The following is a 25,256-nucleotide window of genomic DNA, read 5'->3' as shown; positions in this document are numbered from 1 at the left end:
TTTTGATGACTTTTCTGTGTCTCTCCTCTAATTGAAGTTATTTTATCTCCTGATTACTAGTTTGTTTTTTGCAACTTGGCTGGGAGGCTTGCATGCCCAGGGAGGATACTAATCAGCACTTTGTGAACTCCCAAGATTTACTAGGCTCTGAATTTCAGCAAATCTAGGGCAGCTTGGCAGAGGGGTTAGGTATGGCTGTTTGGCTGTTGTTTTAGTTTCTCTGTCACATTGTGTTAGGTCTGTTGCACCAGCAGGTGTCATACTGGGCTGCACGTTCCCACAGAAATACATCAGGTAAAATTCAGAATTCCTGTTCTATAAACTCTGAAAATAGAGCACTAGCCTCAAGCACTCTGCCGTATAGAAGCAGTAAGTTGTGCTATCTTAATTATGAATGCATCAAATATGAAGGCCTTTTCCCCTTCCCAGGTCTCTCATGGAAAGTGCACACAGCATTTGCGTTGTTCATCTAGGCAGCTGGTCTGCTTTCTTTAAAGGGGTCAGGAACTTGGGTATTTAATGAGTCTCCCTTTGCTGTGCTAGGGCTGAGGTTGCCTTCCTAAAGGGAGCATGCATTTAACTCCATGGTTCTCAGTCTAGAGGGTACATCAGAATCACTGGGAGGGCTGGTTATCCCAGGAATTTCTGCCCCCCACCACCCAAGAGTTTCTGAATTTGCATTTCTGATGAGTTCCCAGGTGCTGCTGGGAGCAGGTTCTGAAAGCCCCTGCTATAACTTAAGGCTTTGTTTTTACTTGGCAGTCTTACCCAGTTGGATATATTAGGTTTGCCTTGTTTCCTTCTTTATTTTGAAATGTCCAGCACTTGCAGCTTTGGGGAGTAGCTCATATTAAAAAAAAAACTTCTTAAAAATAAGGGCATGGGATAAAGAGTCACACTTCGGATATTCTGTCACAAGTTAAGCTTTTGGATACAAGTAACAGAAATGATTTTAGCTAACGTAGTGCGGTAGATACTGTGGGGTGCCCAGCCAGATTCCCTTTTCCAGCCAATGAACTCGTTCCCTAATAGCTACACGTGCTGTGGATAATGGCTTTTATAGCTGTGACCTTCTTCAGATAATTGCCTTTGACTGGTGAGAGCCACCTCTCCCAGACACATCTAGGAAGTTTCACACCTACCTCCCCCTCATATATTTTGGGTTAAATAAAATATATTAAAAATAATTTCACAGGGGGCTTCCCTGGTGGCGCAGTGATTGAGAATCTGCCTGCCAATGCAGGGGACACGGATTCGAGCCCTGGTCTGGGAGGATCCCACATGCCACAGAGCAACTAGGCCCGTGAGCCACAACTACTGAGCCTGCGCGTCTGGAGCCTATGCTCCGCAACAAGAGAGGCCGCGATAGTGAGAGGCCCGCGCACCACGATGAACAGTGGCCCCCGCTTGCCACAACTAGAGAAAGCCCTCGCACAGAAATGAAGACCCAACACAGCAAAAATAAATAAGTAAATTAATAAACTTCTATCCCCAACATCATCTTTAAAAAAATAATAATAATAATTTCACCTGTTTATTTCTATACATGTGGCTCATATTATATTCCTATTGGGTTACATTGCTCTAGAGCCTCCACAGCTGCATGGGTCAGGCCAAGGCTAGACTCTACTTGAGACCATAGAACATCCCCGGAAGAAATTAAGATTGGGTGAGTAGAAGGCTGAGGACGGCTGTGCAATGTCAAGTCATGACTCCTTAGCCAGCTTCAGTGTCTGAAACCATTCCTGCTCCCAGAATCCATCAACTAAAGAAGAGGATTCGTCCCCATGAGGAAGGACTCCACAGCATTATGGCAAGAGTGTACAGTAATGTAGACATTTGATTCTCCTGATCCTCTGCCAAAGGACACTTGCAACAATTTACAGGGTAAAAATAAACCAGGGCAAAGAGAATACCCACACCTTTTGAAGGCTGTTGGATACAGGGACCGAATTAACATTGACACAAGGGAACACAAAGTGTCATCATTGACCTCCTTTTAGAATAAGGACCTATGAGGGCCCAATAATAAATGGAGCTCTAACCCATATCTAACTCACAGGGTGTCTGTTAGACATGGACCCCCCTGGTGGCCCTGTCTCTGGTTCCTAAATGTATATTCATAATGGAACATTCACATGTGTTCTTTGGCCCATTAAATCCAAGCTATTGTACCAGGAGAGGCCAAGTAGAAGCCCTGAAGCTGTCCCCACCCTACCCTGACAACATAGTGAGTCAAATTACAATTCATTCCAGGGAAAATGAAATTACAGAGATCAGCACTATACTCAAAGTCTAAAATGATGCAAGAATGGTGATCACAATCAAATCTCCATTTAAATTATTGGCTTGACACTTGCAAAAACTGGATGGATTGTGACATATATCAGTGGATTATTACACACCTAACCAAGTAGTGGCCCCAGTTGAAGTACATAGTTTGTAGCTATTGATCTTGTGAATGCATTCTTTCCATACCCACCAGGAAGAATAAGAAGTGATGCATCTTCACACTGAACAGCCAACAGTGTACACCACAGTCTGTTTCCAGGTAAATGTGAACTCTCCCACCCTCTGTACAATATAATCTGAAGGGAACTGGGCAGTTCGGACATGCCGTGGAACACTACTTTCATTCAATATATTGACGGCAATACTTTAAACAGACCTGATCATCAACAAGCTCTAAGTCCTCAGAATGCCTTCATAAAACATATGCATGCCAGGGGGGAAGAGAGAAATGCCACAAAAATTCAGGGGTCTGCCACACTGGTGAAGATGTCAGGGGCCTGGTAAGTGGAAGTATGCTGGACATCCTCTCAGTAAGTAAAGTAAAGGACAAGATGTTGCACCCTGTACCTCCTACCATTAGGAGAGAAGCGAAATGTTTGGTAATCCTCTTTGGTGTTTGAGGGTGGCACTTGGGGATACTGCTATGATCATTTTTGGGGTGAAGTGAATGTCTGCTAATTTTGAGGGGGTCAAAAACAAGATAAGACTGTAGCAGATCTAGGCTGCAGTACAAGCAGCCCTGCCACTTGAGTCCTATGTGTGATGGTAGAAAGAGAGGCCACTAGAAAAGTCTCAGTGGGAGAGTTGCCAGGCAGAACCCTAGAATTTTAAAACAGAGCTACTTACCTTTGACCCTCCAGAAAGGAATGCAGCTCTGGCAGCACTTTGATTTTAGCTTGGTGAGACCATGTTGGACTTGTGACCTACAGAAATGTAAAATAATAAATTTGTATTGTTTAGACCATAAAAGTTGTGGTACTTTGTTACTGTAGCCCAGAGATAACTAAGACACTGGACTTCCCTGGCCTTCATCATCTCTTCTGAAAAATAGGAATAAAACTATCTTCCTTTCCTACAGAGAACAAAACTATCCCACATGGGATAGTGCCTGGAAAACTTTAAAATGCTGGGCAAACACTAGGTATTAGATTTAGAACCAGTTAAAGTGGTAGTCTCAGGAGAGGTCTCGTTGGTGCATATAGGCACTTACACTGATTGTTTCTAATGCTTGAAAATGCAATAAGTAAAGGAAATAAATTATTTAAAATTCTGTTTTGGTACATCAACACTTGACAATATCTAAGCCTAATGAAGTCACTTGAGTAAACATAGAAAGCCCTGTCAGTGAAGATTATGTACATGTCACGACAGGAATAGAAGACAGAAGAACTGAACTATTGCTATTTTAATAGAGCTCTTAGCCTGACAGAATGAAAAGCTAATATGTGATTCCTAAAAACCAAATAGCAGACTCCATCTCCATTTTACTTTATTGAGTCTGATTTGATCATGCTGATTCTCAAGCATCAATAGCTGCTTGTATTATCAGTCTCTTGGCCCTGATTTCTCAATCAGCAAAGTAATGCAAAATAGCTGCTTATTGCTTGCACATGATTAATTATGTTGGCTCATTTATTTTGGAAGGGACCAGAGAGCTTACCTAGGTACGTGGATGGGCCACCTCTTTGCTTTTGGGGATAACTCTTTCCAAAGAAACTTTAAAAACGTAGGCCACTTTGTTCTGATTTTTTTTAAAAGACAATCAAACCTAGGTGGTTGAACATCGTAGTCAGGAAATATTTATTGCAAAGGTATTCAAGCTAGTTCCAGTTAAGAGAGATTAATTGTAAGGATTGCACAGGCAACCTCAAGGGTATAAAAACTGAAGTACTTGTAGGTGTGTGAAACCAGGAAAGGGGAAACTGGAAACCATGGCTTTTTCATCTACCTTTTATAGAGTTTTGGTTTTTTGCTTCTGCTTGTGTTTCAGTGCTTACTCCTCCCTTTTTGCTTCTCACTGCAGATCTCCTTTCTCTGCTTAGTTGTCAGCAGGCATATAGCTAAAAATGGCTACCTCAGGCGAGCCTCTATGAATATTGAGTTTAATTGCACATATTGCTTTATTTCCCATACCACTTCTTAGTTTAAAATAAGTGTAGAGAATATGATTGATTACTAGCTGGTTAGAGGATTGGATACTTAAAGTCTGATGCACACTCCTAGTTCAATGAGCTGTGATGTTGAAGTCACATAGTACAAACTTGGCTGCAGTGGTCTGTAACTTCTACCAGGCAGCTCCCAGAGAAGAAGGCTATGGGAAGGCAGACACTTCTACATGCCTCATATTTAATCACACTTAAAGCTTTAGCTCCTTATACCTGAAGAATGAGTTCCTTACACCCTTTGTCAAGGGCATAAACCTACCTTCCAGTAGGTTTATGCGCTTGTCAAAGGTTTTTCACTATTTAGCTTCGAAGCATTACATATTGCCTCCTTTCATAAGAGCTAATGAATGAAGTGAGCACAATCTTGTATCTCCAATAGACATGTCATAAATATTGTTGAAAGTAACAAAATTTTTGTCCTTTGTGAGTTTATAATCATAATCTTTCTGCAGTTACTTCCATAAAGGTAGGAATAATATCTGTTCACAGTTGGGATTACACCAAGTTTGTTTATTTTGTTTCCCTTGAGGAAGGACTGAAGTAGTGCATGTCGTCCCGGGCTATCTTAATGACTATGTGGAAGTATTTTTCTGCTTTCTGAGGGTAGTTTCTGGGACACATAATATCTCCTTCAAATATATATTGATTTATAACTAGTAAATCAAGGAAAGGACTTTCAATTTAGCAATAAAACTCTGAGTTCACAGAATCTAAAAACGTAATGCCAAAGTAAAAATCTAAATTTCCCATTGTAGGGAAAATTCGTCCTGTTTTATCTGTGGTGTTTCATTAAGAGGAACATAAATGTTATTGTGAGTAGTGCAACTAGAAATTTTGATGAGCCTGGTAGTATTGTGGAAAGTATCTCTAAGGCTGTGTTAAGTTCTAGAATTCTAATTAATTTGATGTTTATGGAGAAATTGATTACAAAAGGATTTGACGATACAATTTTGAGCCTAAATATACTAGACAAAACCACAAAGGACTGGTCCAGGATAAAAGACTGACAAAACTGACAATATCAGCTTGCCTGAAGTTGCTTTCACTATGGTTTATTTCTGGACCAGTAAACTGGATAAATGACATTAAGGATACAAATGATTGAGTTGATGCAGCTGCTCCCAGCATGTCTGGTTTTTCGTGGAGTTGACTCTGATGTTCAATACTCATAGTAGGATAAATGGACTGAGCGATCCACAAGGTCAGAATAGCAAAGAAACTGTGTGTTGTCGCTTTTTTACTTTATGGCTGGGGAAAAGACTAAAATAAATTATTGCTTGCTATCACCATGGTTATATAACATCATGTTCTTAGTCACTAGGCATGCAGTATACCTACCCATGTCCTACCACATTACACTAATTTTTTTTTTCATTTGTAACTTCAGGAAATCGAGGTCATGAAAAAAAAATCCCAAAACACTATTGCCAGGCTCTCCATTAGATCACACACTCCAGAACCAGATATAATGAATCAGATCCAGTTCTGCTGACCTGTGGGAGCTTTGACAAATTACTTAACCTCTCTTTGTCTCAGTTTATTCAACTTTAAAATATGAAGTAAAAAGACTTCTAATTTTCAATATGACTTAAAATGAGTATTAGACAAATTCTCTTGCAATAGACAACTGTAATACTCATGAAGCATCTGTTTTGGGTTATTGGAAAACAGATAGTAGAAGCTGTGGTCCTTCAGTGGAGGAAAATACAGCTTGCTGCTTAGGGGCACTTTCTAAACTGTGGTATTCATAAGCGGAACTCAACAGAAACCAACAGTTTAGCTGTGCAAAAGAAATGGAGACAGGATTTGGGAGTGCTGAGGTGAGTAGAATTTGTAGGGCAGAAGATTAGAAGGAGCTATGCAGACAATAAGATACATAAATCTGCATATGGATCTCCTTGAATATTTGACTGAATATTCATATGTGTAAGACCAGAGCAAGACCTGGAAAAAAAAGCAACTATTGGAGGACTGTGAACTGAATGTTGATTCCAGATATTGCATTGTTCTGGGATACACTGGGATTGGAATTAGTGTAGAGACTTCACTGAAAACCTTGGAAATTCCATTGATATCACAGAAAAGCCACACCTTAGGAGTAGGGTTAATCTAGTCTTACAGTAAGGGGTACTCTAGATGTTCTTACAAAGACTAAAAAAAAGTTTCAAAGGCATCAAGCTGGTCCATCTGTATATTAACTGCATGACAATAAATCTCAACACTATGTAAAGTAAGACAAATTCAAGCTCTAAAAAACGTATCGTTCAAAATGTTTGGCACACAATAAAAATCAAGGATATGTAATCTATAACCAGAAGAGTAAACCATCAATAGAGATAGATCCAGAGATGATACATATGTTGAAAATAGTATACAAGGACTTTAAAACTGCTATTAAAATATGTCTGAGGATTTAAAAGAAAATATGGTTATAATATTAATATAGGAAACCTCATCAGAGAAATGAAAACTATAAAATAAACCAAATAGACATTACTGAAAGAAAAAAATATAATGTCTGAAATGAAAATTTTCCTGAATGTACTTTTTTTTTTTTTTTTTTGCGGTACGTGGGCCTCTCACTGCTGTGGCCTCTCCCGTTGCGGAGCACAGGCTCTGGATGTGCAGGCTCAGCGGCCATGGCTCATGGGCCTAGGCGCTCCGCGGCATGTGGGATCTTCCCAGACCGGGGCACAAACACATGTCCCCTGCATCGGCAGGTGGACTCTCAACCACTGCACCACCAGGGAAGCCCCTGAATGTACTTTTAATGGTACATTAGACACTACACAGGAAAGGATCAGGAAACTTGCAGAGAGTTTCATAGAAGCTATTCAAAGTGAAGCATAGAACAAAACAAAACAAAAAAGACAAAAAAATGAAAAGAGACTCAGTGACTTTTGGGACAATACTAGGTGGTCTTACATATATGAAATTTGAGTCCCAGAAAGAGAGGATCAGGAGAGAGAGTGAAGCTGAAAAAAAATTTGAAAAATATAATGATCAAAATTCTCCAAATCTGATAAAAATTATCAATCCACAGATCCAAGACATTTAACAAATCCCAAGAAAGTTAAACATAAGGAAACCACAGGTAGGCATATTATAGTCAAATTGGCAAAATTCAAAGATAAAGGGTAAAATCTTAAAAAAAGCACATAAAACTAGAAAAAAAGATTTTTTTTTTTTTTTGCGGTACGTGGGCCTCTCACTGTTGTGGCCTCTCCCGTTGCGGAGCACAGGCTCCGGACGCGCAGGCTCAGTGGCCATGGCTCACGGGCCCAGCCACTCTGCGGCATGTGGGATCTTCCCGGACCGGGGCATGAACCCGTGTCCCCTGCATCAGCAGGCAGACTCTCAACCACTGTGCCACCAGGGAAGCCCAGATAATTTGTATATATATGGGAACAACAAGAATGATCTGTACTTTTCATCAGAAATAATGTAAGCCAGAAGACACTTGGAACTACATCGTTAAAGTCCTGAAATAAAAATGTCAACATGGTTAAAGATAGACAGATAGATCAATGAATAGAATAGAAAATCTTGAAATAGACCTATACCACAGCTAAACTGTCAGTTTTAGACAAAGACATGAAAGCAGTAGAGGAAAGGAAGGTCATTTTTTTTTTTTGGCTAAATGACAATAGAGCCACTGAATCTCTATTTAAAAATAAACTTTGACACCTACCAGACAGCATACTAAAAAAAAAAATAAGTCAAGATGAATCATAAACCAAAACATAAAAGTTAAATTTATAAAGTTTCTGGAAAAAAACATAGGAGAATATCTTCCTTACCTTGATGTAGGAGAAGTTTTCTTATACAGAAAACCACATTCACCCTAAAAGAAAAAAAATGACAAATTAGGCCTCATCAAAATTTAAAACTTCTACTCATTAAAATACTCCATTAAGATAGTGAATAGCTAAACCACACACAGGAAGAAATTATTTACATTACGTACCACTGACAAAGGGCTTGTATCCACAACATAAAATAATTCCTACAATTTAATAATAATAATACAAACAGCCTCAACTAAAAATAGGCAAACAGGGACTTCACAATGGATGAATACAAATGGTCAGTAAGCAAATGAAAATATGCTCCATATCATTATTTATCAGGAAATAAAAATTAAAAGCAAAATGTGATATCACTGCATACCCATAAGCATGGATGAATTTTAAAAGGGTAACAATATCAAATATTGGTGAGGATGTGGGACAACTGCAAAATACAATATTGGTGGGAATGTTAAATGATACAGTCACTTTGGGAAAATGTCTGGCAGTTCCTATAAAATGAAACAAACACATAACCTACAGCTTGACAATTCTAATTTCAGTGCAAGAGAGTTGAAATCATATATTCACCAAAAGACTTGTATAAGAGTATTCACAGCAGCTTTATTCATAGTAGCTCAAAACTGGAAATAACACAAATGTCTATCAATAAGTAAATGGGAACAAATTGTGGTATATTCACACAACAATTCACTATTTATATATGCTACTAAATGGATGAATCTCAAAAATATTATTCTGAGCAAAAGAAGCCAGACACAAAAGAACACATATTGTATGATTCCATTTATAAGTAGTTCTAGAACAGGGTTAACTAAAGAATGGTGATAGAAATCAGAACAGTGGTTGCCCTTGGAGATGGTTCAGGAAAGAGAACTTTTTAAGAAAGGGCATAAGGGAACTTTTGGGGATGACAGACTGTTCTGCATTTGTACGCATCTGTCTAAACTCATTTGTCTTTATGTACATTACACTTCAACTTGAAAAAGAAAAGAAACTGATGTAATACTAGTAACTGCTTTATAAGAGTGTTGTGGAAATTAAATAAGCCCATATATATGTATATCTTATATATATATATCTTACAATAGCACCTAAAAATTATAATATATAAGCATTAGAAATTACTATTTTATTATACAATTCATGTTGTTATTTCTAAGGCTCCATTCATTTAATGTACTATTAGTGGTTCTGCACAAATATTCAAACCATAAAATATATTTCAGAATTTTGGAATAATACCTCACATTGCATAGAATGAGACTTTTCTGGTATTATTCAGCTCTGCTGTTAAAAAGGCATTGCAGCTGTTTCTGCTCATGAAACCTTTGACACTCTGCAAATTCCCCGTCTGTGGTTTCCCTGCCAGTTGACTTCTAAATGGCTGCAAGTTTTCCTTTCCATTCAATTATCGAGAATTTTAAATACAAGTAATTAATCCCTTGATCAAATGGTATAGAATTAGACTGCTTTGATTGTTCCCTTTCCTCAAGAGGTCTTAAACTTCCATGAAATATAACATTTAAAGCACATTTAAACAGAGCATGGGATGGTTTAGAAAATGGTTTTGTGGTAATACCCTCAAAATCCATAGCCCAAAGCATGCATCTGATGAAATCAAACAAAAATGAACTTTTGCCTGAATTCTTTAGGGAATTGCTTCATCTACACAGTGCAGAGGTGCCAACATTTTAGCTAAATGGTAGGATGAAAATACCAGAGACAAATAGAAACCAAACATTACGGTGATGATGCTGAATACCGGGGCAATTTATTCTTAAAAGGAATTTTGTTTTTCATCCCTCTGGCTTGAGAAGGAAATATTCACTGACAGATGCTGACAAGTGAAATATAAATGGTAAAATTACAGGGTTGAAGATGACAGTTTTCAACCTATCACTGACAGTGGGAGTCAGCTGAACATCATTTCTTGGGTCTTATCTGTTTTCATAGAGATTTCAAAGATGAAAGCATTCTGTCCCCTGTATGTGCAGATACAACTTCCGAGCCATTCTTATAAGGTAGACAGTAGCTCAGAATTAAGATCACGGGAGCCAAAAAAAAAAAAAAAAAAAGATCATGGAAGACTAAAAGACTAAAAGAATTTATTAAATTAGCAAAAATAATGCCACATTCTAACTTGAATATGATTTGGTATAATAACTCCACTTTCTTTTACAGCTAGATGTAACAAAATGTCCACCAATTGGCTGGCAGTAGCCTCATTACCCGAATTCCACATAATTGCTGTGTTTGATCAAGCAGAGCCGAGATAACAGCTGGTCCAGATATTTTCTGTGCTCCCATTTTAGCTAAAAAAGTTTGCAGGATGCACATTCTTTTTTTTCCCTTCCACTGCATGGAACATGGGTACTTCATACTCTATTTACGGTGTTGAACAGTAATCAATTACTGCAATCTTGCGAGGCTGCAAAAAGCAAAGAGCTTTATTTGGGGTCTTAAGACTTGCAATTCATAAGACACATATTTGGGTAAAACCAGAAGAGTGTTCTGCCAAAGAGAAGGAGTCAGGGGCTTATAACAACAAAAACCATAAGGTTGTTAAAGTTTTCTGGCAAAAAATATGCTTGACTCTGATGCAGGAAAGAAATATTTGTTCTTAAGGGATAGGCTGTCATAAGTTATTTAAGGTAAGGATCCAATAAGTAGATAGGCTGTTAGGGTAAAGGTCCAATAAGTATCTTGAGTTTCCGGAACACTGGGCAGAGGTTCTGGATGACTGCGTTAAGAAAATAAGTAGTCAAATTCCAGATTTCGTGTGGGCTAAGATGTGTATAAGTCACACTTCCTCAGTGGCTTCCTGGCTCTATTTTAGAAAGCTTTCTTAGCAATATTAACTCCACTTTTATTTTCCTTTCACAGTGGTCAGATAAATTTTGAAGTTAGACACCACATTAGATATACCATCATGCTAAGAAAGACTTTGTCCAAGAGGCAGGGTTAGCAAGACTTTCAACAACTGTAACTTTTAGTCTTTGGAATTGCTCTTAATGAAGAGATTTAGTTTAAAAAAATATTTTTTCCTAATAGATTCCAATGGTTTAGTGAAATCTTCTGTCTCTTTCCTGGAACTACTTTCCATGGGAAAACTAATGAGAAGATTCTCAAGAAGACGAGGTTTAGAAATATTAAACAAGAGATGTATATTGCTTCACCAAACCAATGGGGATACTGGAAAATTAATCCATAAAAGTAATTTTATCTTAAAAATATTATCTCTTTGTTTTTGGAGTGCTTTTGTTGGTAAGTTACCTTTTCACACATAAGAGCATTCAGGCAATAATTTGCCTGACCCTTTTTAGCATTCAATTAGGTTAGCTCTTGAAATTCTTCCCTTAAATTCCACACTAAATTGGCTCATTTAAAGTATTCCCGTAAACCCAGAAACTGATTTCAGGCAAAATCAACGTACCAGCCCCCAAACACCCATCCATCCAACCAACCAACAAACCAATAAAAGTATGTTTACAATCATCAGTCTTTCAAACTTTTATAAGGCCAATTGCAGCTACACCTACCTAATACTAAATTGTATGAGAACTATTTGGATAAAGAAACAAACAAACAAGTAACAAAACTAAACACAAAAAAATTCCTCTTGAACAAATACCCAGTAGGGTAAATGTCTGACATGAAGCTTTTGATTGTCAAGGCATCTGTTCCAGAGACATCCCTCTGGAATCAACATTGCCAGCTAGATTTCACAGCTACCAGTAAAACAACTAGATAAGAAACCGGGCTGCCTCCACCCATGAAGTTGCCCGTTTAGAAAGCTCTGCGTAACCTAGATAACTGACCACTTAAGTGACCCCACTTTTCCCTCTGCATGCCCTAATTCTCACTCTTATGTTTTAAATTTACCAATAAAGAATGAACCCACAAAACCCTAGGCAACCCAACCTTGTACCCCAATAAAGGCAGAGCCCCAGGTCCACACACTCCCCTCTTTCTCTCTCCCCTCAATCTCACGGTGTGGCCCTTGGTTGTGTTGTGTGTCTTCTAGTACCTGTGGGTAATACAACTTTTCTCAAAGTTTCCTGGTGGTGGTTGCTGAGTTCTATCTTGCAATCATAATAAGAACCAGAAGGGCTGGTCCAGCCACAACATTAGCTCCAGAGGTGGAAATATCTGTGGGGCCTCGCCACAGGTAGTACGGATCCAGGTGAATGCCCAAGGCATTACTAGCTGATAACAGCACTATAGCATCACTATCCATTGGCCAAGACAGACAGGAAACACACCCCTAAAGAAGTTTGTTTCTATTGTTTTTTTCCAAAAATCAAATCAGAAAGGAAAGTTTTTTAAAAGTACACTAAATTTTATGCAAAAATCCGACACAAAAAGGAACTGCTTTGAGTAGGTGTCTTCATTGTTCCAGTACTTGTAATAGAGAAATTTTTCATTGTTTGGCAAATACGAGTTAAGTATCTAACAAACTTATAAATGCCATACATTTATAAACACATCGTTTTTGATACTTGATATATTTTTATTTCTTTTAATTGAGGTGTAATTGACATATAACATTATATTAGTTTCAGGTACACCATATCATGATTTGGTATTTGTATATATTTGGTATTTGTATGTACTGCAAAGTGATCAACGCAATAAGTCTAGTTACCCTCTGTCACCTTACAAAGTTACAAAATATGCAATATAGTGTTATTGACTATAGTCACTATGCTATGTATTACATACCCCTGACTTATTCATTTTTTGACTAGAAGTTTGTACCTCTTGACCCCCTTCACCCATTTTGCTTACCCCTCCAACACGCCTCCTCTCTGGCAACCACCATTCTATTCTTTGTATCTATGAGTTTTGTTTTATTTTGTTTATTCATTTGTCTTGCTTTTTAGATTGCACGTATAAGTGAAATCATACAGTATTTGTCTTTCTTTGTCTGACTTATTTAATTTAGCATAATACCCTCTAGGTCCATCCATGTTATTGAAAATGGCACAATTTCATTTTTTTTAAATGGCTGAGCAGTATGCCATCGTGTGTGTATGCACCACATCTTCTTTATCCACTAATCCATAGACGAATGCTTAGGTCATTTCCATATCTTGGCTATTGTGAATAATGCTGCAATGAAAAAGGGGTGCATACATCTTTTCAAATTACTGCTTTCATTTTCTTCAGACAGATACCCAGAAGTGGAATTGCTTGGTCATATAGTAGTTCTATCTTTAGTTTCTTGAGGAACCTCTATGTGTTTTCCATAGTTCCACCACACCCAAAGTGGAATATATTATCTCCTCTGCAAACTGTCTTCTGTATTCCTCATCTCAGTGAATGATTTCATTCCCCATGCTGATGCTCAATCCAGAACCCATTCAATCAATTATCAAATCAATTCTATTTTCCAAACCTATCTCCAGTCTTTTCTGTCCTCACTCCTACTTCCTCATTTCAGCCTCATCCTCTTTTTGCTGGATTACTGTTCATCATCTTGTTCTCTCTAATCTATCTTAACACTGTTGAAAGGATCATTTTCTAAAAGCAAAATATGACTATGTCACTGTCATGTTTAAGATCCTTTACAGCTTTAAGCTGCCCTCAGGATAAAGTCTAAAATCTTTAACACAGTTTACGAGTTCTGCTTACTCTCTAGCCTTAACTCACCGTTTCTTCCAGCACATTCTATATTCCCACTACACTGTGAAAGAGTTACGTTCGGTAAGGTCTAGGAGTTGCATATACCAACCCTGCCCCCAGAATATACTTGCCCTCAATGTGTCTCCATTCACTTGCTCATCAATTCTATTTTTGAGTTGCAGGCTGGACGTTACTTTCTTCAGGGGAGACCTTCCCTAAAAACCCCACCTCTACCCCCTAATATGGCTTTTCTCCCCCCTCTTACTACAGTTATCCCCCTTAGCTGCAGATGTTCCCAGACTGCCAGTGGATACATGCAACCGCAGATAGTACCGAACCTTATATACTATACTATATTTTTTCCTATACATACATCTTATGATAAACTTTAATTTATAAATTAGGCACAGTACAAGATTAATAATAATTGATGATAAAATAGAACAATTATACCAATATTCTATAATAAAAGTTATGTGAACGTGGTCTCTCTTTCTCAAAATATCTTATTGTACAAAATTAATTCATTTTCCATCTTAATTAAGCGTTTATCATTCACTGTGGCCATAACTTTTGCAGTTTGAGATGCAACAGCAAAACTAGCACACATTTCTTTTACAATGTCACAAATAAAAGATTCTTTCTCACCATAGATCTTAGCAACCTCAGCACATGATGCTTTCTTATTAAGAACTTTCACTTTTCACTTAAGGGAAGCAATTTATGGCTTTTCTTCATCATATCCAAATTGTCAGCATCACTACTCCAGTGCTTTGGGGCTATTATAACGTAAAATAAGGGTTTCTTGTTTGTTTGTTTTTTTTTTTGGAATTTATTTAATTTTTTTTCTGCTTTATAACAAAGTGAATCAGTTATACATACACATATGTTCCCATATCTCTTCCCTCTTGCGTCTCCCTCCCTCCCACCCTCCCTATGCCACCCCTCAAGGCGGTCACAAAGCACTGAGCTGATATCCCTGCGCTATGCGGCTGCTTCCCACTAGCTATCTACCTTACGTTTGGTAGTGTATATATGTCCATGCCACTCTCTCGCTTTGTCACAGCTTACCCTTCCCCCTCCCAATATCCTCAAGTCCATTCTCCAGTAGGTCTGTGTCTTTATTCCTGTCTTACCTCTAGGTTCTTCATGACAGTTTTTTTTCTTAAATTCCACATATATGTGTTAGCATATGGTATTTGTCTTTCTCTTTCTGACTTACTTCACTCTGTATGACAGACTCTAGGTCTATCCACCTCATTACAAATAGCTCAATTTCGTTTCTTTTTATGACTGAGTAATATTCCATTGTATATATGTGCAACATCTTCTTTATCCATTCATCCAATGATGGACACTTAGGTTGCTTCCATCTCTGGGCTATTGTAAACAGAGCTGCAATGAACATTTTGGTACATGACTTTTTTTGAATTATGGTTTTCTCAGGGTATATGCCCAGTAGTGGGATTGCTGGGTCATATGGTAGTTCTATTTGTAGTTTTTTAAGGAAGCTCCATACTGTTCTCCATAGTGGCTGTACCAATTCACATTCCCACTAGCACTGCAAGAGTGTTCCCTTTTCTCCACACCCTCTCCAGCATTTATTGTTTCTACATTTTTTGATGATGGCCATTCTGACTGGTGTGAGATGATATCTCATTGCAGTTTTGATTTGCATTTCTCTAATGATTAATGATGTGGAGCACAAGCATCAATACCGAGGCAGTAGATCTGATAACCAAGATGGCTACTAAGTGACAAAGAGTAGGAGACTCTGGACAAAGGGATGATTCATATCCTGGGCTGGATGGAGTGGGATGTCTCGAGATTTCATTATACTACTCAGAATGGCAAGCAGTTTTAAACTTATGAATAGTTTAAAAAAAATTTTTGTTTTATAATGGAGCATAGTTGATTAACAATGTAGTGTTAGTTTCAGGTGCACAGCAAATTGATTCAGCTATTGAAGGATGTTTATGTGGTGCCCAATTTTTCACTATTACAAATAATGCTGTAAAGTACATTATTGCTCATGGCTTTTTTTTTTTTTTGGTAAGTGTGAGCATTTTTTTAGGGTGTATTATAGAGAGTAGAATTGCTAGGCTGTAGGGTGTACCTCTTCTACTTTACTAAATATTGCTAAATTGCTATAGAAATTGATTTTAAAATATACATCCCCACCAGTAGTACAGTAGTTATATGAGGGTCCCCGTTGCTCCATATCTGGTATGTTTGGCTCTTTTAATTTTTATCAGTCAGAAATAATATTCCATTGCAGTTTTAAATTGCATTTCCCTGACTCCTGGGGAGGTTCTGTTCAGATTTCCCCTCCTGTGAGTTTTCCATTCATATCTGCTTTTTCCATTGTGTGCTTCTCCTTTTGCTCATTGATTTGAAAAAGCTATCTTTTATTCTGGATAATAATTTTTGTTGATTGTGTACAATGCAAATATCTTCTGCTGGTTGCGACTTGTCTTTTCATTTTATTGATGGTGGCTTTTGCTTTGTAGAAGTTGTGGTTTTAATGTGGTCAATATAGTATTTTTTTTGTTTGTTGCTTAACATTTTTGTCTTGTTTCAAACTCTGAGGTAATAATCTATATGTTCTTTAAAATTGTTAAAGTTTTGCTTTTCACAATTAAATCATTAATCCACTTAGTGTGTGGTTGAGGTAATAATAAAAATGTTGTTGTTATTATTGTTTGGAAACAAACCTTTTGTTTTGGTACCATTATTGACTGGTTCATTCTTCCCCAATTGATTTACAATTCTTTGACACATATAAACATGTCAAGTTTCCATATATGTATAGGCCTGTTTTTTGAACTTTTGTTTAGTTTCACTAATTTATCTCTACACTGTTACCATACTTTTAAAATCAGTTTCTTTATAATAAATTTCGATATCGGGTAAGCAAGTATTCTACTTTATTCTTCAAATCTGTGTGGTCTATACTTGGCTCTTTACTCATCCATAAATATTTTAGAATTAGATTGCTAGATACCATGAAAAAACCCAGAGGGGATTTGATTAGAATTAATCTGAATTGAATGTATACATTAAATGAGGAAGAACCAACGTCTTTATCATAGTGAATCTTCCCACATATTATATGCCCTTCAAATTATAAGGGTTTTTTATATTACCTTTTTAAAAGTTTTAAAACTTTCTTTATAAATGTCTTATAGATCTTTTATTAATTCCATTCTTTGAATAAATGAATGCATGAATTAATAAGTAAATAACATTTGTTGCTATTTGTTACAAATTCTGTGTTTTAGAAATTACATTTTCCAGCTCTTTGTTAGGGTATAGGACTGCAACTGGTATTTTTTATTGATTTTATATCCAGAATCTTTATTGAACTTCCTTGTTAATTCTAATAATTTGTCAAATTTCTTGATTTCCTACTAAGACACATTTTCTCTCTTTTCAATCTTAATACATTTATTTTCTTTTTCATATCAGTTCTTTAAAAATTAGAATTCAGTTGTAAAACTATCTGGTCTTTATACTTTTTAGTGCTGAAATAGGTCTTCTGTTTTCCAAATGTTAACTCTGGGGTGAGCCTAGGACTTTATAACATGTTAGGGGTTTTCCTTCTCTGCTTCTCTTCACACCACGATTCCCCATATACCTGAACTCTCAACAGCCCCTTTTTCTGGTCCTCTGGCTAAAAAGCTGGGGATTTAGCCACATGGGCTGTCAGGCATTTCCTGTGACTGGCTCCGCCTTCATGTGAAGCTATTAGAGAAAAGGGGGTGAGAAAAATAATGAGCATTTCCTCCCCCACATGCTCTGAATAGCAGCGACTCCTTTTCTCAGTTCTTCTCAGAATTTGCTCTCAGATATTTAGGTATTAGTGTGGCAGCAACTGCTGCAAATAGCTTCATGACTGAGGCTCACCTCAAGCAGAGATTGGATAATAAAAATGTAGGGGCCAACCCAGGGATGCGCCTGGAGTCTCTGTCTTGCAGTGACCCCTGCTCAACCTACTTCGAACTCCTTGGGCCAGGAAAAGTTTCTCTGGAAGTTTTTTTTCTATTCCCACCCTCTATAGTTCCAGAATTCTGCCTGCTCTAGAGTCTATGCCTGGAGGCATAGGAGAGAAAAAAAGTCCAGAAAAATCTCTGTTATAATGGCATTCTTTGTATTTTGATTTTTCTCCCTAATCTGCTTGTTCTTATTTACTTTTCAGAATCCTCACATAGTTGCTTTATGCCTCCTGTTCAGGGTTTTTAGTTGTAATCACTGGGAGGGAGAGGGTTTGCTCACTCCATCCTAGCTGGAAGCAGCACCTCCACGCTGAAGTCCTTCCTCATGATGGAGAGGGGACACATAGCCTCAATCACTAAGTCCTCTCAGGCTCTGGACTGTTTATCTGCTTATTTGCTTAATTATTTCTCCCCCATCTATTCTCTTTCCTCCTCTGGATCTTCTGTTACTATTTCATCTGACCATCCAGTGTCATGTATTTTCCCTCCTAATTTACATATTTTTGTGCTTATTATATATAGGGAGTGTTTTTTTTTCCCATTTTGTTTTTCTGAATACAAATTTGGTTCTTACCAGTAAATGTCCTCTTATTTATCCATTTACTTTTAAAGTTTAAAAATCACAATTTTAATTTTTAGAAAATCTTCGAGTGTTCTAAATTATCCTTTTGAGTGTTCTTATTTATTTACTTTTTGTTGTTTTTTTTGTTTGTTTGTTTTGTTTTTTTGTTTTTGCGGTACACGGGCCTCTCACTGTTGTGGTCTCTCCTGTTGCAGAGCACAGGCTCCGGACGTGCAGGCTCAAGCGACCATGGCTCACGGGCCCAGCCACTCCACGGCATGTGGGATCTTCCCGGACCGGGCCACGAACCCGTGTCCCCTGCACTGGCAGGTGGACTCTTAACCACTGCGCCACCAGGGAAGCCCTATTTTTTGTTTTTAATGAAAGTTCTCAAATGTCTTTCCTGTCAATTCTTCTTCAGAGGGATTCACCTCTTCTAGATGTTTAGCTTGGTCTTTGCTTTAGCCTGTTCAGGCTGCTATAACAAAATACCACAGGCTGGGTAGCTTATAAACAGCAGAAACTTATTTCTCACAGTTCTGGAGGCTGGAAATTCGAGATCAAGACACCAGCTGGTAAGGGCCCTCTTCTGGGTTCATAGCCAGCACCTTCTCACTGTGTCCTCACATGGTAGAAGGGGCTAGGGATCTCTCTGTGATCCCTTTTATAAGAGCACTAATCCCATACATGAAGGTTCCACCCTGATGACCTAAGCACCTCCCAAAGGCCCCACCTCTTTATACCATCACCTCTGGGGGTTAATATCCAACATATGAATTTTGGAGGGGGACACAAACATTCAAACCGTTAACAGTTTTCCTCCATTAAACTTTGTTTTCTTCAGTGGATTTTAATTTTCATTGCCTATCTGAAAGAAGTTTAGGCTGGCAGGGTTTCTAGAGCTGGGAAAACGACATCTGAGTGAGGAGTTTATATGGAGAAAAGGCGAACTTCAGCCCTTTCTGTTATCAGAGTTGCCACCAGATCCTTGCTCAAAACACGCCAACCCCTCCCTTGAATAGGAGCTAACATATACCTTTAAGTCACAGGGTCTGTACACAAAGAAAAGAAGCTATAGGAAGAGGAAAACAAAAACCGGATAGAACTAGCTGAAACCAAGATGTCAGTGAATCTGACCTCCAACACACCTTGAGCCTCATTCTATGCTGATATTACTACATTTTCGTATGAAATTACATATCTACCAATGGCCGGAAGTCACAAACCAAAAAAGAATAGATAAGGGGTGGCACCCCATTTCCAGGAAAACCCTGCCTCTTTCCCAGAAAACTCATATATATGCCTCCGCATCATTAATCTCCCTCCTTCCTGCATTGTCCTTACTCCTCAAAAGCAAATCCCTCTCACTGTCAAGACCAGAAGTTGATTGGTGAACTAAGTTCCTGCTCCTCTGTTCTCTGGCCATTGAATAAAGCGTGCGTTGCTTCCATCTCAGCTTTGGTTTTGTTTTTGGCTGTGTGAACCCCAAAGGACAAAGAACCCTTCCAGCCAAGGCAGGGGGCCTTGGCCAGGCTAGGACCCAAATGGATGTTCATATGACTTAATTCTGTAACACCTCCACAACCTGAGCCCAACAGCAGTTGCACCCAGCGTTGCAGGCGTCCTTCAGGTCCACTGGGCTTAGCTTCCCAGAGCAATACACAAGAAGCTGCTGGTAGACACGCAGCTCCTGTCTGTCAGGACTCACAGCCTATGACCTGAATGCCCAAAGGAGCCACAAGAATACTTTTTTTCTCCTTCACCACTTTTCTCTTCTGCTCCTCCCTCCCTGTCACTAAATCCCATGCCTGCTCTACCCTACAGATTATAGCCGACTACCTTTGGCCCTAGGAGACCTCTCTGGGCCCCACCAGGTTTACTCTTCCGGTTTCTGTGTTATACAAAACCTTCCTTTTGAGGAAGACAGTCAGAGGTGTGCACCAAAAACTCTATCTTCCCTGAATGCCTCACAGTTGCAGTCTCATTCCTCAGCCCCCAGTGAAAAAGCATCCAATGTCCTATGAATTTTGTTGGCACTGATTTAAAGCTAACGACATTGTTTTTTTTTAATTAGCCAAGTATTATTTTATCTCAGTCGGTTTCTTAATTTGTGTCACAGTGTACTATTAAACAATAATAAAGCGAAAACGCTTAGTAGTTTATACTCCAGTTCTCTGAATAGATCATTTAAACCATATAAATGGGGACAGGCTCATTTTTGTTCTACATGTAAAAGTTTCTTGTATTGTTCTGCTTCTTAGAGTTGCCTTAGGAAAATTTAAAATGAGACAAGTTTTTGAAAAATGATTTCTTAAAATCCCAGCCCCATTCCCATACAGCTGAAAGTTTCCTATTCCAAATAAGCAGTGACTAGAGAGCAATTGGTAATTTTTCTTTCTGATAGGTGGTGAGAAGGAAAACTTTTACTTTACAGATGAGACACTGAGGCCAGGGAAGGACAAAAAACTTTGGTGACACCATTACACAGGGGTAAGGCTGGGACCCAGACTCGCATGCTGTTCTTCCTACAACGCCGCACTGGAGCCGTAAAATGATTTAGGAACGACACAGTGGATGATCTCAAACAATAGAGGAGGAGACAGAAAGAGATGAGAGAAAATGTGAGCTCCTTCCATTTTAGTAAGCATCTTAGATGACTCAGTCCTTCACACTGCGGTGGGTGTTTTGAAGAACAGAGTGCTTCTTCTATGTGGCCAGCTTGTTTGTACATCTTTTCAAGGGAAAAAAACCTCAAGAGCTAGCAGAGCTGAAAGTATGTCTGAAAAGCCAATTTATCATTCAGATACAGTCTACTCTCTGTAAAGGAACTGAAGAGTTTTAAGGCACTCAGACAAAGGAACAAATATATATTGAGAATAAGTGAAATTAATGAAGTTTATCTTTAGCTTTCCAAGTCTCTTCTTAAATAATATTTCCTTAAAGTTGCATTTATACTTTATAAAATAATCTCACATTCATTACTTTGTGCGACTTTTCTTCTGTTTCTTATCTTTATCATTTCTCTTCCACCAATAGCCAGGATCACACGTCTGAAATGTTCACAGTGGTTGATTTTATTTTTCAACTTCTTTTGGCAACAGAACAACCCGTATTCTCGGGCTTCCCTGGTGGCGCAGTGGTTAAGAATCTGTCTGCCAATGCAGGGGGCACGGGTTCGAGCCCTGGTCCAGGAAGATCCCACATGCCTCGGAGAAACTAAGCCCGTGCACCACAACTACTGAGCCTACGCTCTGAAACCCGTGAGCCACAACTACTGAAGCCCATGCGCCTAAAGCCCATGCTCCCCAACAAGAGAAGCCACTGCAATGAGAAACCCATGCACAGCAACAAAGAGTAACCCCTGCTCGCCGCAACTAGAGAAAGGATGTGCGCAGCAACGAAGACCCAACGCGACCAAAAATAAATACATTTATTTAAAAAAAAGAACAACCTGTATTCTTATTTTTCTAACAACAACAAGACATTAAAAGAGAGTGAAAGGAAGAAGAGAGAATGAAGAACACCTTGTACTATCTTTACTACCAAAACATGTTCTAAGGAAAAAATTTGATACCAGGCATTACTTTTGTGAATTTAAGTTAACATGTCACCCTTCTCAGGATATTTGCTGAGAAACTTTATACTTAACTGTGTGAGAAAGAATGTCTCTATAAATGGAATTTATGCCCCATAAGTGACTTTAGAAGCCAATAAGTGGAGCAGTTATTTTGGGGACAACCTAGTGCATTGATTATATTCTGCCCTACTTTTTCTAATTCAGAGGAAAGATAACTGATGGATGGAAATACCATTGTGTTTGCACTTTCTTAAGTGTAAGGGCCTTGTAACCTCACGCTGTGATTCTTAAACTAGCCATGGAGGAGGCCACAGCCCTCAACGGACATTGAATATTGAACGTCACCTTTTTATTGGATATGAGTCAATTTTAAAGTCATATATATTTATGTTTTCCATTGATGTGTTTGCTCTTACCAGTGTAAATTAAATGTTTATAAGAATGGTTGTCATTCTTGATGAAACGCTGTGCTTATGATAACTGCATAGTTTTATTTCACTGAGAGGTACCATAACTGTCTTTGCCTGTGGTTGTGCTTCGTGACTAATTTAATGCTTCACTGTAAACATGCTTTTTCTGCCTGGGATTGCTCATAAAGGATTCCAACCCCGGTGTCTAGAGCTTCTTGGGATCTTATGAGAGTTGAGCTCACTGGGTGATTTGTATTTCATGCCAGTCAAAATTTGAGGGCTGTGTGATATAGTCTTATTTTAAACTGGCTGGGCAAATATTCATGTTCTCATTATTTATTATTCTTCCTAATAATGACTTTGTTTAGTGGTGCAAATTGGACATTAATGTATTGACATCCTAGAGGGTTTCAAAACAATTTTACCTTCTGGTATGTTTCAAGAACAGTGTGGAGGCCAGTGGTCCTTTTTCAAGGAGGTGTTCAGGGTTCTTGAAACTGTTACTTCCAGATGATTTCACACCAAGCTGGAAGTGCTTCCATCGTGGCCTCTCCAGCTGTGGCTGGCTATGATATTTATTCATTCATTCAGCCAATAGTTATTGAGTACATGCTATGTGCCCAACTCTATCCTGGCTCCTGAGGATACAGCAGTGAACAAAAGAGGCAAAATTCCTGCCTTTTTGGAGCCCATTTATTCAAAGGGAGGTAGATTATAAACAAGGTAAATAGCATGTTAAACACTGACCAATGCTAAGGAGAAAAATAAAGCTGGGAAGTGTCGGGAAAGGGATTGCAGTTTACATAATGGGACCATGAAGGCCTCACTGAGAAGGTGACTTTTGCACAAAGACCTGACAAAATGAGAAATAAGCCATGTGGATAGTTAGGGGAAAATTATACCTGGTGGAGGGAGCAGCAAGTGAAAAAGACCTGAGCAGGAGCATGAACCGGTGTATTTGAGTAACAGTGAAGATGAGGTCGGCGTGCTGAAGCTGAGTTAACAAGGGAACAAGAGTAGAGGGTGAAGAAATGATGGGGGTGGAGTGGGGGAAGATTAGGTAGGGCCTTAGAGGTGATAATTCAGACTCTTTTTTTTCAATTCAGGAGAAACACTATCTAGGGCAAATAACGAATTCAATGTCTACTTTCAAAAGATGCTTGGAGGGCTTCCCTGGTGGCACAGTGGTTGAGAGTCCGCCTGCCGATGCAGGGGACATGGGCTCGTGCCCCAGTCCGGGAGGATCTCACGTGCTGCGGAGCGGCTGGGACCGTGAGCCATGGCCGCTGAGCCTGCGCGCCCGGAGCCTGTGCTCCTCAACGGGAGAGGCCACAACAGTGAGAGGCCCGCATACCGCGATGCTTGGAAACGTTTCCTGGGTATCAGGAGCCAAGACATACCTCTTCCTACTAGCACTGTAGGATACATTGCTTTTCTTTTCCTAATGGAAACAAAGACTAATGTTTGCTTGGAGCTGTGTCTAAATTTTCTAGTAGAAATTCTTGAGTTGTTTTAATTTACTTGCTTCTCTGCTACTGCTTTTATGTCCACAAAGCAGAAAGCCTTTCCCTCTACCTTCTTGGAATTACTATACAAGGAGTTATTACTATTCCTACATTATGTTACTTCTTTTGACATACTATTGAACTGTCAAATAACTACCTAAGATTTCAGGATTATGGCTTTGACTAACTCAATCTCAATTCCATGTTTGAGGTCATTTGCACAGTGAGCTCCCAATAAATTACATGACATTGAAAGGAATTTATTCAATCCTGAGTATGGATGACCCGATTCTCCTTGACTGAATCCTTCATTTAACTTGAAGATCAAATAGATGGTGACTTTTCAAGAAGTTCCTATAATATATGAATACTTGGGGAGGATGTTTTTGAAATGAAAAACTGGAGATGGGGGGAGAAGATTATACCTGCTAAAATTCTCTCTTTAAGAGGGCCAACTACTCCTCCTGAGTCCTCACTAACATCTCTTAGGACCTCTCCAGCTGTCGCTCCTTGGCTACAATGGAATGATAGTGGGAAGAAGTTACTGTATTTCCCAGAGATGTGGTTCTTCTACCAAAATATGAACACCACAGGGCTTCTCTGGTGGCACAGTGGTTGAGAGTCTGCCTGCCGGTGCAAGGGACATGGGTTCATGCTCCGGTCCGGGAGGATCCCACATGCCGCGGAGCGGATGGGCCTGTGAGCCATGGCCGCTGGGCCTGCGCGTCCGGAGCCTGTGCTTGGCAACGGGAGAGGCCACAGCAGTGAGAGGTCTGCGTACCGCAAAAAAAAAAAAAAAAAAAGAACACCACAAATAAAGGCATCATGAGTGTTTTATCATCATTCTATGCCCAGTGCTTAATGTCATGCCTGGTCCATTTTAGGCACTCACAATATTCCTTGAATGAATGAATTCATGAATTTAAATATAAATGTATTCCTCTGCATTCTTCTGACTTCCCTCCAAAACTTTCACTCTGGGAAACTGATTCAGGATGTTCTGCTTCTTGAGGAAATTAGGTAACTCTTAAAACAGTGTAAGCCTGGGATAAGTAAGGAACTGGCAAACAGTAATGCCTTCAACATATGGACTTTGGATGTGGTTTCTTGAAATAAGTCCAACAGGGATTTGATTCAGACACCTGACCCAGACTAATATCCTACCATGTGGCTTGGGAAAAAGACACAAAACAAAAATCAATAGAAACAACAATAAACTAGTAGGGACCTTGTGACTTAGAATAGTAATGTATTTTTTAATGCCTGTATCTCTTTTTCCAACCATTATTTTCACATCAGAGGTCCCATTTTGC

This window comes from Globicephala melas, chromosome 3 (genome assembly GCF_963455315.2).
Source record: "Globicephala melas chromosome 3, mGloMel1.2, whole genome shotgun sequence".
Classification (NCBI taxonomy): Eukaryota; Metazoa; Chordata; class Mammalia; order Artiodactyla; family Delphinidae; genus Globicephala; species Globicephala melas.
The sequence above is the reverse complement of the archived record's forward strand: the minus strand, read 5'-3'. Positions refer to the sequence as shown.